At 47.3% G+C, this 12,258-nt stretch overlaps 1 protein-coding gene and 1 pseudogene across 9 annotated transcripts in view; one reads left to right on the forward strand and one right to left on the reverse strand.

The window, feature by feature from the left end:
• The window catches only part of ARNT2 (aryl hydrocarbon receptor nuclear translocator 2), a 163,878-nt gene that overhangs the window by 52,734 nt on the left and 98,886 nt on the right, over positions 1 to 12,258 (reverse strand). The window lies entirely within an intron of this gene.
• LOC102530032 (SAGA-associated factor 29 pseudogene) lies at positions 2,001 to 8,751 on the forward strand (annotated as a pseudogene).

Consider the following 12,258-nt stretch of genomic DNA (forward strand, 5'->3'; position numbering starts at 1 on the left):
GAAGAAAGAGCAGAATGGTGGCAGAAGTTTAATTCTAAAACATCTGGCAGAGATGTGTCATTTCTTTCCAAAGTAACCGCCATTAAATCATGAAAATTAACATGCATCTTCTTTGGCTTAAAGGGAAAGTTGTAAATGAGTATTTTCTGTGTAAACTTGGACTCAGAAGATAGAGCTTCACTTCCAGTAAATCATAATCTGTAAATAGTTAGCTAAGGGGCTGCAACAATAAAGCCACGCTGAGGTGCAGGGGACGTCAGGAGACAGGAATTAAGGGGCAGAGCAGCCGCCCCTCTCTAGACCTTGGTCTCACTGTGGGTAAAGAGAGGAGTGAGCCCTGAGCCCCCCACCCAGGGCCTGACCCACTGTGACACCATGAGTCCGTGGTATCTCCCCTGGCAGAGGAGGGGGGATTTCATTGGAAATCTATGGGCTATTTTCCAAGAGAAGCAAAAGAACACTGAGCCTCTCATCCTCTCCATGGCTTAGCTGTGGCGTTTCACTGCTATTTTAAGCTTTCAATTATAAAAAGTTGAGAGACAAGACAGGTTCCACTGGCTGGCTTTGCCCCCATTTCCAGTTTCTAGAAGCTAGAATTCCTCACCAGTGCAGAACCAGCACCTAGAAAGTAGGGCTGTGTCCAGCCGTCCACCTGTGACCCATCTCTGCTCTGGGGCTACACTGTTACTCCAGCTTCCCATCACAATACTTCTGTCCTGGGCACGCTGGGGGCTGGCTGGCACCAGTCGCTCCTCCATGACTTAAAATTCTGCCAACTCATCGCGCACCACAGCATCACTCACCATCCCGCAGTAGCCTCTGCACCTGTGTTCTGCTGTCACCTCTCACCAGCATCAGTGTCTTGCTACTTGCTGCTCCATATTCTTCCCCCATGAAGATCAGCCTTCACCTGCCCTTGCTCACCTTTCTCAAACTACTCAGTTCCCAAGTAAGTTCCTTCTACTCAGTCCTTGGGAACTGTGCTCTGCAGCTGAAGACAGGCACCCTTGGTTGTCTGCCGCTTGCAGACTCTGATCTGGCTGCTTCCAGGTGCCTCCCTGACTGTGACCGCCTCCCCAGGAGAGGCTGCTCCTTTCTCCAACTGCCCCTAGTCATGGACCCCCGGTCCCCTCTCCTGATGCTGCCTTCACATGACCCTCCCGTTACTGGTGCTCGATGGTCTTTCTCCCAGCATCTACTCCTGCCACCCTTTCCTCTCCCTGACCGTGGTCTACCTCTGGCTACTTTCACCTTGCCAAAGCACAGCCTTGACCATACTTCAATCCCTTTTTCAAAAAACCTCAAAAGCTACCTAATGGTCACCAATTTCAGGGCCATTCATTCCATCCACGAAATTGATTCCCTTGAAAGCACATCGAAGAATCTGTTTTGTACAACAAATTACATAGAAATACAGAATACCATATGAGAATACTATGAAAAACTATATGGAAACAAAATGGATAACCTAGAGGAGATGGACAAGTTTCTGGAACCATGCAGTCAACCAAGAATGAACTAAGAAGAAACTGATCACTTGAACAAACCCATCACTAGAAATGAAATTCAATTAGCAATAAAGAATCTGTTTTGGTGCAGCTCATCCAAGTAAGAATCTGGATAGTGAGGAAAGGATGCAGGATACGAAGGGCAAATGTTTTTGATAGAAGAACAAAAGAACTTTCTGCTACAGGTTGGCCGAGCTCTCCCTCCTGTCCTCCTGCATCACACCGGCCCCCATGGGGGTCTTTCAGAAAGTGGCCCACAGCCACAGCACGTGCAGCAAAGAAGGCACTTGCATCCTTAGGAGAGAATTTTCCCAAGCACATCAGCTGAGCACTGTAGGCTACCTCTCGATTCAGGAAGGCGCACACTTTCTTTTTTTTGAAAAGGTGGTGACAAGACTTTGGACGTCAGGGACATAGGTGTCACTCTGAAGGCCTCACAGTGAGTCACTGAGTGGTAAAACTGGTTCCAGGAAAGAATGCTTTAAAGGGAAAATGGTCATGGTGCCTGGAGCCGACACCGAGGAGAAGTCCATGGGAACAGGGCGGCCTGACAGTGACTAAGGGCTCCAGTGAGCCCTGACTCCCGCACCCGATTCCACAAAGCCTTAGGGCTCTCTCAGCTTCAGGAAATGAGGATGATGCAGTTACCCGGTCAGTGAACCAGGGACAGTCACGGTCGCTCCTCTAAGGGGCTGCTGTGGGCATCAGATGGGAAAGTACACGTCAAGCATTTAGCACAGTCCCTGGCACGTGGGGTGCAATCCGTCTCGCTCTTGTTTTCACTGTGACGCTGAAAACGCCTCCCTGGCACTGGTCAGAAGACGTGGCATCATCCCATTTCTGAGCTGGCCTCTTGTGGTTAGCCGAGTTCTGCCTGGCTGCAAGTTTCCCACGCAGCGTCTAGGCTGTGGTCGAGGGCAGGGGACAGATGCTGGGGTCAGCCGAGATGCAGAACCTTGCAGGGTTTCTGAGTCTCCCTCTTTAGAGAGGTGGGGCTGGCTCAGGGTGACACTCAAGGTTCTCTTTGACTCCTACATTCTGGGTCCAAACATCAGATCAGAGTTTGGCCGTGAGATCAGTCAACATTGACACACTTTCTGAGCACCTACTAAGTGCCCGACACTGTGCTACAGACTAGGGCTTTAGTGTGCATGAGGCCAGCTCCTACTCTCAAGGAGTTCACCAGCTGGTGGGGGAAACAGAACCAGATGATCACAATGCCATGTGGTTAGTGTTACAACAGAGAAAAGAACACACTGCTTTGAGGAAGGGCACGCGGCCAGGGCTGGCTGCCAGGGCCGGGAGGAACGGTGTCAGGAGGGAATGCTTCCTGGCAGGAACTGCAACCTTTATCAAAGTGTTTTTTAAAAGGAACAGGATAATTCCAGCCATTTTAACAGATTTTAATGATTTCCTAATTGGTTTCACAAGCCCATTTTGCCCTACGTTAAATTACCTTTCCTTTGGAAACACTCTCCACTAATGCCAGGTCCAAATAAATCTTGCGTAATATAAACAACACACAAGTGAAATGGGAACTGCAAACTGCTGTCTGAGATGAAGCTCTGGCCGGAAAGGCTTCTTCATTTCTTACCACGGGTTGCATTAACCCTGTGCAAATACTCATGGAAAGTTGGACTGTTTTTCAAGAACGTTGGGTGGAGTCTGCCTTGGGACTCACATCTTCACATGTGAATTGAGACGTATTTTTGCATTCTGCCAAATGCAGAGGGGAAAAACAGCTACCTTGTGCTGTGAGCAATTCAGGCCACTTGTACACAGCACGTTTCGAAAGTATTCTCGGAGGAATATTAATACGTTTTGGAGAAAAAAATGATTCCTTGGCCAAATACATTTGGGAAACATAGTTTAAACAAAGATAAAGAGGTTTCATCACTGTAGACCTTCTCAGGGAAGATGCGACTCTGGAGCATTAGTCTCTGGGAGGGGTTCAGAGTGCAAAGGTTCCCAGATTACTGACCAGGGAATCCTCTTCTCATGGTGTATCTCTGAGGACTGTGATCTCAGCATATACTTTGGGAAATGCTGACCTGCAGGCATTTTGCATTTCAGGGTTCCTGCTGGTGACCCTGAAGAGCTGGATCCCCCACTTCACAAAGCAGGGCTTCGAAGCACAACCGGTGCTTTTGGCTCAGAAGAGCAAACTGAGACCACCGAGCCTCAGACTACCTGTCCCTCCCAAATCACTCTGGGGATGACCCGAGTCTGAGGCAGGAGAAGCACATACATCCGCATCAGAAACCCGGGAGGGTGACCTTAACGGAAGCGACGGTGAGAAACTTTTGAGGTACTGTCTGGGCAAGGTGGGCCTGAGAGAGGAGCTCACTAAGCCACAACGCCCTCCCTGCACGTGAAGGACAAGGGTGTGTGCGGCAAGGCTCCCAGCAGCTCCAACCGACAAGCTTAGGGCTAATTGGCCCTGATGTTGGCACAGAATGAGGGCAAGTCTCAAGGGAGCAACTCTTGACCTCATGCCTCCCAGGAGGCAGCATGGTGGCCGAACGCCAGTGTGTCCCACTGGGGCTGCTTGTCACTTCAGCCATCTCCCCACCCCACGGCTGGCCCTCAGATACAGAAAAGTGAACACTTGGTTAGGTAACAGTGAAGCTAAACATTCTTCTTCTGCCCTTGTCAGGGCCGGAAAGATCTTACTAGAATCCAGATGATCAATGACGGAAACTTTCCCAACTCTCAACAGTGGGCAACCACACAGCGACCTCTCTAAGGGGAGCCACCCGGGAAGAGTCACAAGCCCATGAAAAAGAGAAGACTGAGTTAAAGAATCTGCAACTGTTCCCACTAAAGAAAAAAGACTTTCTTATTAAAAAAAAAGAGGAAAAAAAAATCTAAATTCAACTACTCAGTGTGACTCAAGAGGAAAATGATTTATAAAAAAGGCACAGCCTTAATTCAGCAAGCATCGAGTCCAGATGAAAAGTACAATTGCCAGATTATTAAACCATTAAATGGGAATCGTGAACAGAAGACTGTGATTGAGAAATTCTCCAAGAATCTGGAAGAAAAGGATAAAGAAATTGATATGATGAGCAAAACTCTTTCGTGGTAGGGAGAGCAGATCCAGGAAATGGACACGGAACTTCCAGGTGTGAACAGAGCGGGCTGAGACGCAGCAGCAATGTGGAAAAATCTAGACAAATTTCCCCACGGTGAAGACAGGCTTAAGTCTGCAAGCTGAAACGGTCCCCCCAGCACCAAATAAAGTCAGTGCAAACCGACCTACATGAGAGATACCTGAGTGAAAGTTTTGAATTCCAAGGATAAACTCAAAACAAACTGCAAGTGTCATAATGGGACAGAAGAAAAGCAGCCTGCCTCGAAAAGTAACAGGCTGGCCGGACCCAGACTTCTCTACAACGCTGCTGCCTGCGGGTGACGGCTCTGAGTGAGACTCCCGGGGCCCGAGAACGCTCCATGCAGTAGAGTTAACAGGAAGAACCTCTCAAATGTTCAAGGAGCTGTGACATGTAGCCCCCACTCACCCTTTTTGAAATTATTTAAAAGCTCATCCTGGCCCTGAGACCAGAAATAAAATATGGCAGGAGCGTGGTCTAGAAGCCAGGTGAGGTGAGCAAGGAAACCACTGAGGCTGACCAGCTGTTGGTAACAGAGCCCCGGACCTCACTGCAAATGGCAAGCTTATTTCTTGAAAGTTAGGTAGATAATATGAAATCATAATGACGTTATATCTAAAATCTAAATTATGGATCTAAAGCCCCAGACTGTGGAGGGGTGTAGCTCAGGGGTAGAGTGTGTGCTTAGCATGCACAAGGACCTGGATTCAATCCCCAGTAACTCCACTAAAATAAATGCATAAATAAGCCTAATTTCCTCCCCCCCCAATAAATTAAATAAATAAAACAAACAAAAAATTATTTTAAAAAAAGCCCCAGATGATCTCCACATTAATTGGCAGGGCAAGGGGAGACAATCCAGTGGAACGTTTACACACTGACTCAGGAGCCGGTCTCCTCGGGGGGTGAACCGCAGGCTCCCTACCCTCAGCCGAGTGCCCGGCACCGCCCAGCCCGCGGCCTGCTCTGCCCCATCATGTCCCCTCTCCCCACCACCTGCAGACTCTCCACGCTCCTCTCCACTTGCACAGCCACTGCCGTAACTCCAGCCTCACAGGTTCTCCCGGGGTTGGCCTTCCCTGGTCCCCCTGCCTTCAGGCCTATCCCTCTCCCTCCTCTCACTTCAATCCAACTTCCAGAATGATCTTTAAAACCTTCTGCGGCTTTCAGTGACTCTCCACAGAGAGTGGAGAAGGGTCCAAACTCCCAGGCTTAGCACCCAAGGCCTCACCGCCAGGATCTGACTGCCCCCCGACCCAGCCACCCTCCCCACCAGCCACAGGGAATTACACTCGGTTCCCAGTGCTGCATCTCGCTCCCACTTTGAGAAAGTGGAGTAGCATGGTCAGAGCATCAGGAAGGCCCGGATTCACAACCCAACCCCACTGCTTACTGTCAGCTGAGCGGATTAAGTCACTACTCTGATCCTCCGGCGTGGCATCTGCAGAATGGAGATAACAGTGCCTGGACCTCCCTAGAGTTGTTGTGAAAACCGAAGCGCAAAGCACGTGAAAGGGCCTGTCATCGTGTCTCGCATGGAGAGCGCGCTTGCAAACACAAATTCTGATCATCATCATACTTGCCCTCAGCCACACGACTCCCTATGCCTGCAAGGCATCTTTAAAACTAGCAGACTCCTACCTCACCTTCACGTTTGTGTTTCATCTCAAACGTTAGGCTTTGGAGGGAGAGCCTTGGCAGTCTCAGCAGATGGAACCCCTCCCACGTGCTGTCACTCCAAGTGCCTCTGCCGTGGCCCTCGCCCCAGGGCTTTGCAATGACCGCGCCTCCGCTTCACTGCGAGCGCCTTAGGGGCAGGAACTACCTATCAGATTCACCCAAGGATCCCCAGGACCTAGCACAGGACCTGGCCTACGGCAGGTGCTCAGAAAGAGTTCATCGAAGGAAACAAAAGAGTGGCCTTGCGCTGCCTGAGAACGAGGAGGACAGAAGACATTGTCAAACGTCATCCTCCATCTTACAAGCTAAGCTCGTGGCTTTGACGTCTGACCAGTACGTCAAAGCGAGGTCCTGAGCAGGAGACCGTGTCCTGATGTGCCCAGGCAACCTGGGAGGACAGACGGGCTGAGGGCTGGAGAGAGCCAGGATCCAGCCATTGCCCTGCGGGGGGATGGCTTCAACACAGACAAGCAGCTTTTGGAGACTTTTCAAATGAAGGAAAAAACAAATACACGACGTTCAACAATCAAACTGCAAGAAGTACAGGGCTGTTGCAGACGAGCTCGTGGCAGAGATGTGCTGTCTGGTGAAGTGACAACACTGGCCTGACCACCGCAGGTTCTAGCCAAAACCCCAAAATAAACTCAGGCCTCTGGCATGCTGCGGCCGAGGCTTACTGAAAGTCTAGCGGCTCAGCGATGGAAAGCACCAGCCTCACCGATGAGAAGGCACACGAGGGCGCCAAGAACTGAGCCTCTTCCTGACCAGGATGGTCCCGGAGGGAGGCGACCCGACCCCCCTGCTGGGGCAGACCTTGGCTCTCCTGTGCAGACACACTGCCAGTTAATCGGAGATTTTCCATGGATTGTTTGGTGATGAACCAAACACATCAGATGATGATTACTGGAAAAGAGGACTCTGTAATAGAAGTGGCTTCTGGCTCAAAGCTGAATGCCAGTCCGCCAAGTGCAAGGTGCCGGGGCGATGACAATGGGGTGGAGGCAATGAACATCTTCAGAATTTCAAAGTTTCCCTCAGACTCTGAACATACCTCACAAAACGTAAAATGCAACCCATCATGGGTGGTTTCTTCTTCCCCCGTGGTAATTTCTTCTTTACTACACAGAGTGCTTCTTTAGGCAGAAGGATTTGACAAAGGAACTTGGAAACTCAACTGTTTTAAATGAAACCTACATAGTATAAAATGCCGGGAGGATGACTGGGGAGGCCACCGTGTAACAGAAAAGGCCTCTGGAACACAGCAGAATTTATTGCAATGTTTATGTTTAATGTGGAGTCAGCAGGCACCAGGGAGAACTTTGAAGGCACAATTAATTGGTTCAGCAATAAGCAGACGTGTTGCGAGTGGGCTGTCAAAGAATTGTTTACGAGGCCTTTGTTTACCGCACAAAGTCTACCGCTTCTGCTCACCTTTAGAGATTCCTAAGGTCGCCTGTAGATATTTTTAGCAATCTTCATACTTACACTCTTCATACTTCCTAACCAACTTCATTGTTTACAATTAAGGAGCTCGAGCCCACGAGCAAGCAGGGACTGCATTCCTCGTGAACATTTACGAGGCACCATTCAAGCATTAAGTGAGTTGCTGTTCCAATGCTCCAATTCCATGACCTTATTGCAGAGGAGTGCCAACAACCTCATTTCAGCCACCTCATCTAGGCCAGATGACTGTCTCTACCATCTCAAAAGATTTCCGGGAAAGTGGATTCTATAAACATCTTTGGAAATTCTGGCAAGAAATTCTTTCACATACCCACCCACTTAGGTCAACCATTCTTTTGTCCAGGCAAGACCCCTTCCTTCTTTCCTTTCTGCCATCCATCCAGCCATCCATCCTGTATAAAATACACTCTCAGTGCCAGATCTGATCTGAGCACTCACAAGACCAGGCACAGGGGCGCACGGATGACTTGCTGCAGCTGTCGGCCATGCCTACCCCGCACCATGCATCGGGAAGCCTGGAGACAAGCTCCCACCCCTCTGTGGGGCCATTCCGGCTTCTGGGGACTATGTGGCCAAACCTGGAGACAAGGTGGCTGCCCTGGTGAAGGCTGTGGGTCAGGAGGAGCAGTGGACCCTGGCTGAGGGGGTCAGTGACAGCCATGCCACCAAGTATGAGGCAGAGGGCACCGACGAGATTCTGGCAGAGAGAGACACACCCTGAGCCGGTGGCGGATCACCGCACTGCTTCCGTGGAAGGCCAAGCCTGAGGCGGACCCTGAAGCTTTACGCCAGAAGGAGCAGCTCGTGCTGGCCCCATAACCCCAGACCACCTGCTTCTACTGTGCCGTGATCCACACACCCCCACAACAGCCCAGGATGACTACCCAGTCCTGTCTGAAGACACCTCTTACACAGATGGTCACTCCCCTCCCCTCAGTGTGGCCCAGCCACACGTGGCGGCTTGTAAGGAGCCCAAGAAAAAGTGAAGCAGGCACCCTTAAAGGAGGATGCAGCACAAGATTTTGTGATAAGTATTTTTCTTCTTTAAAAAGAAAAAAAATCTTAGGCCAATTATTTCTTTTGTCTAGGCAAGATCCCTTCCTTTTTTTCTTTCTCCCACCCATCCATCCAGTTTGCATGAAATACATTCTATGTGCCGAGTCTGAGCTAAGCACCGGGCTGAGAAAATGAAGCATGCACTTGGTCTTGAGACATCGAACCGTGAGTGCAAAATAGTGTGTTATATGTGAGAAGAACGGAATTATCAACCAGGAAACAGAGTATTAACAGCCACAGAACAAGGTACATTAGCTGAGTATGCTGGCAGCATGATACAATTGTCATGTGTGGATACAAGCTTGCTTCCCAGAACGTCTATCTTTATAGAAACACAACGGCTAAATACAACAACAAAAGAAAACCAACCAGCAAACAAAATGACATAATTTCTGAATTCACCACAAACTGCTCAATCCCATTGCCTGGAACACTGCTTAGGAAATTCAGATTGATTGCCTAAAAATGTCATTTTCTCCAATTATGAAAGTCATGTAAAAATTTGAAAAAAGCAAGAGTGAGTGGAGAAGAAAAAAGTAACCAATAATCTACTACACAGAAATAATGTTAATATTCTATATACATTTTTTCAGTGCATAGACACACTATTCATTTATAATTTAAAAATAAAACTGGGATCATGATGTTTATGTTGCAAAACCTGCCGTTCTTTTTTAACACTTCTTAGCATTTTGCTTCATCCTTAAATATCTTTTGAAAGATATTTGGTTGTCCAGTATCATAGAGGTTTCATGCTATTTTTAGCCAATTCTTTACCACTGAAATTTAGAATAATTCAAGGTTTTCACAGTTATAAATAATGTTTAATCATACAACACCTTCACATTTCTGATTAATTTCTTAGACTAAATTCCCAGAAGTACAAATCCTGTACATACATTAAGGAATGCACACTTTAAGGCATTTAATATATACTCCCAAATTACTCTGCATGTTTGTACTATCTGTATTCCCACCAGCAGAACATAAAAGTATCAATTTTTCTGAAACTTAACAACACTGTGTATTTTGTCTTCTTCATTTTTGCCATTTAGTAGGCAAGAGGAGATGATATCAAATTATTTAAAGTTGCAGTTCTGCTTAGCAGGAGGCTGAATTTTTTCCGTATGTTTAGTATGTGTATGTATTCATATTTTTATATATATAGATTTAACAGGCTGTTCATAGGTTTTACTCATTTCTCCCTATTAAGTTAAAATCTGCCTTTTGGTAACTTTCCTCTTTTGGTCCAAACTGTGCCTTCTGGGACTATCCTAAGTAAGTTTACTTCCTCCTTCATATGACACCCCCTCAAATACTTGAAGACAGAAATCATGTCTTGCTTTCTCCAAGACAAACACCCCCAGTTCCTTCAACCACTTCTCCTGTGGCAAAGTTTCAAGGACGGTCGTTGGAGACTCAGTGCCTAACACGTCCTACTGCCCCCTTGCCCTGCACGCTTGAGCGCTCTCGGGCACAGAACTCCAGGAAAGCCTGAATCCTCTCAGCAGCCTCTGGATGCAGTCACCTGCTGCACCTTGGGCCCCAGCCTCCTTCCTCTGGCTCGTCCACAAGGATCCTGTGACCTAGTCTTACCAGGATGGTGGCACTTCTTGTGTGATACTGGCGGCCTGGAGTGTAGAAAAAGAGCACTCAGAGGCCGGAAACGGGAAGGGGAATTTGCCTGGGGTAATGAGAATGAGTAACTCATTCAAACGAGGAAAGTGTCAAGGAGACGGCCAGCTTGTCCCGAGAGGCTACATCGGGCCCCTCCTGACCCTGGGGCGGGTTAGGGATGCTTCCTGTGTCCCGAGGCTGACTGCCCACACTTTCTGTGGTCTCTGTGTACATGCTGGTCCCCCACCAACATGTCTCTGCGGCCCCTGAGGGATGGGCCTGCGTCTGGTGCCCGAAAGCCTTGCTCAGCAAATGGCTCCTACCAGGCCATCACATGTGCTCGGTGAGCCAAGCCGCTGCTGGAGGCCTCTCTCCAGGCTGCCCACGTCCCTTAGCTCCTCTCTTCTTCTCATCGAGCAACCTCCCAATACAAGTCTGTTGCCTCGCATACTCTGAAACCTCAGAGCCCCCGGACCATGGACACGGGCGTCCATGCCGGCAAAGAGGAAACTCTAGGGCCATTTCTGCATTGCAGCTGATTGACACACTAGCATCAGAGAACTCGCACCCACTCCCTGGGTCTGGTCAGTTCTACAGCACTGTCAGGACTATTTATGACACTGGACACTGTGACGATGTCGCTGCCTTCTGAGTCCCCGACCTCGAGTCCAGCCTTCAGGCAAGCAACACCTTGAGAATTGTGTGCGTTATGGTCTAACTAGAAAAGTATATACAATTAAGATAAAAATATAAATAAAACACACATATATATAAAAAAAATATATATATATAAAACATGAAGTGCAGCTTACTCCTAGCAAGATTAACATAAAATCTCACACCAAAGGCCTATTACCTCAGATCCTAATACCTGATACATCATGCCTAGATTTCAACAAAGGTTTCCAAGGCAAGAAAAAACACAGCCTGAAGAGACAGTGTAAACATCAAACTCAGATATGACATGGATTTTGAAATTATTAAACTGGGAATTTATTGTATTTTTTAAAATTGAAGTATAGTCAGTTACAATGTGTCAATTTCTGGTGTACAGCATAATGTTTCTAGACTAGGAATTTAACATAACTATGATTAACATGTTAAAAGTGCTAATGAAAGAAGTAGACAAAAGCAAGAACAGATGGGTAATGTAAGCAGAGAGATAGAAACTCTGAGAATCAAAGGGAAATGCTAGAAATTAAAACAAAACAAAACACTGTAACAGAAATGAATGCCTTTGACAGACTCATCAGTAGACTGGACAAAACCAAGGAAAGAATCAGTGAGCTTGAAGATATGGCAACTGAAATGCCCAAAACTGAAATGCAAAGAGGAAAAAAGAATCTGAAAACCCAGAACAGAATACTCCAAAATTGTAGCCCAATTTCAAAGGATTTACACGTAATTGGAATTCCAACAGGAGAAAGAGAATGGAGCAAAAGAAATCTTTGAAGAAATAATGTCCAAGAATTAAAAAACAAAACAAAACAAAAAAACTCCAGGAAGCTCAGAGAATACCAAGCAGTACAAACAGCCAAAAACAAAATTAAACTGAGGCCTATCATATTCAAACTGCAGAAAACCAAAGACAAGCAAAAATCCTGAAAGAAGTCAGAAAAACCAGACGTCCCACATTACCTATAAAAAACAAGGGCAGGAGTTACATGGACTTCTCGTCAGAAACCATGCAAACAAGAAGGAAGTGAAGTAAATATTTAAAAGTTTTGAAAGAAAACAACCACCAACCTCAAATTCTATATCCAGTGAAATTTATCCTTCCAGTGTAAAGGAGAAACAACGACTTTCTATGAAAAGCAAAA

This window comes from Vicugna pacos, chromosome 27, assembly GCF_048564905.1.
Source record: "Vicugna pacos chromosome 27, VicPac4, whole genome shotgun sequence".
Taxonomy (NCBI): Eukaryota; Metazoa; Chordata; class Mammalia; order Artiodactyla; family Camelidae; genus Vicugna; species Vicugna pacos.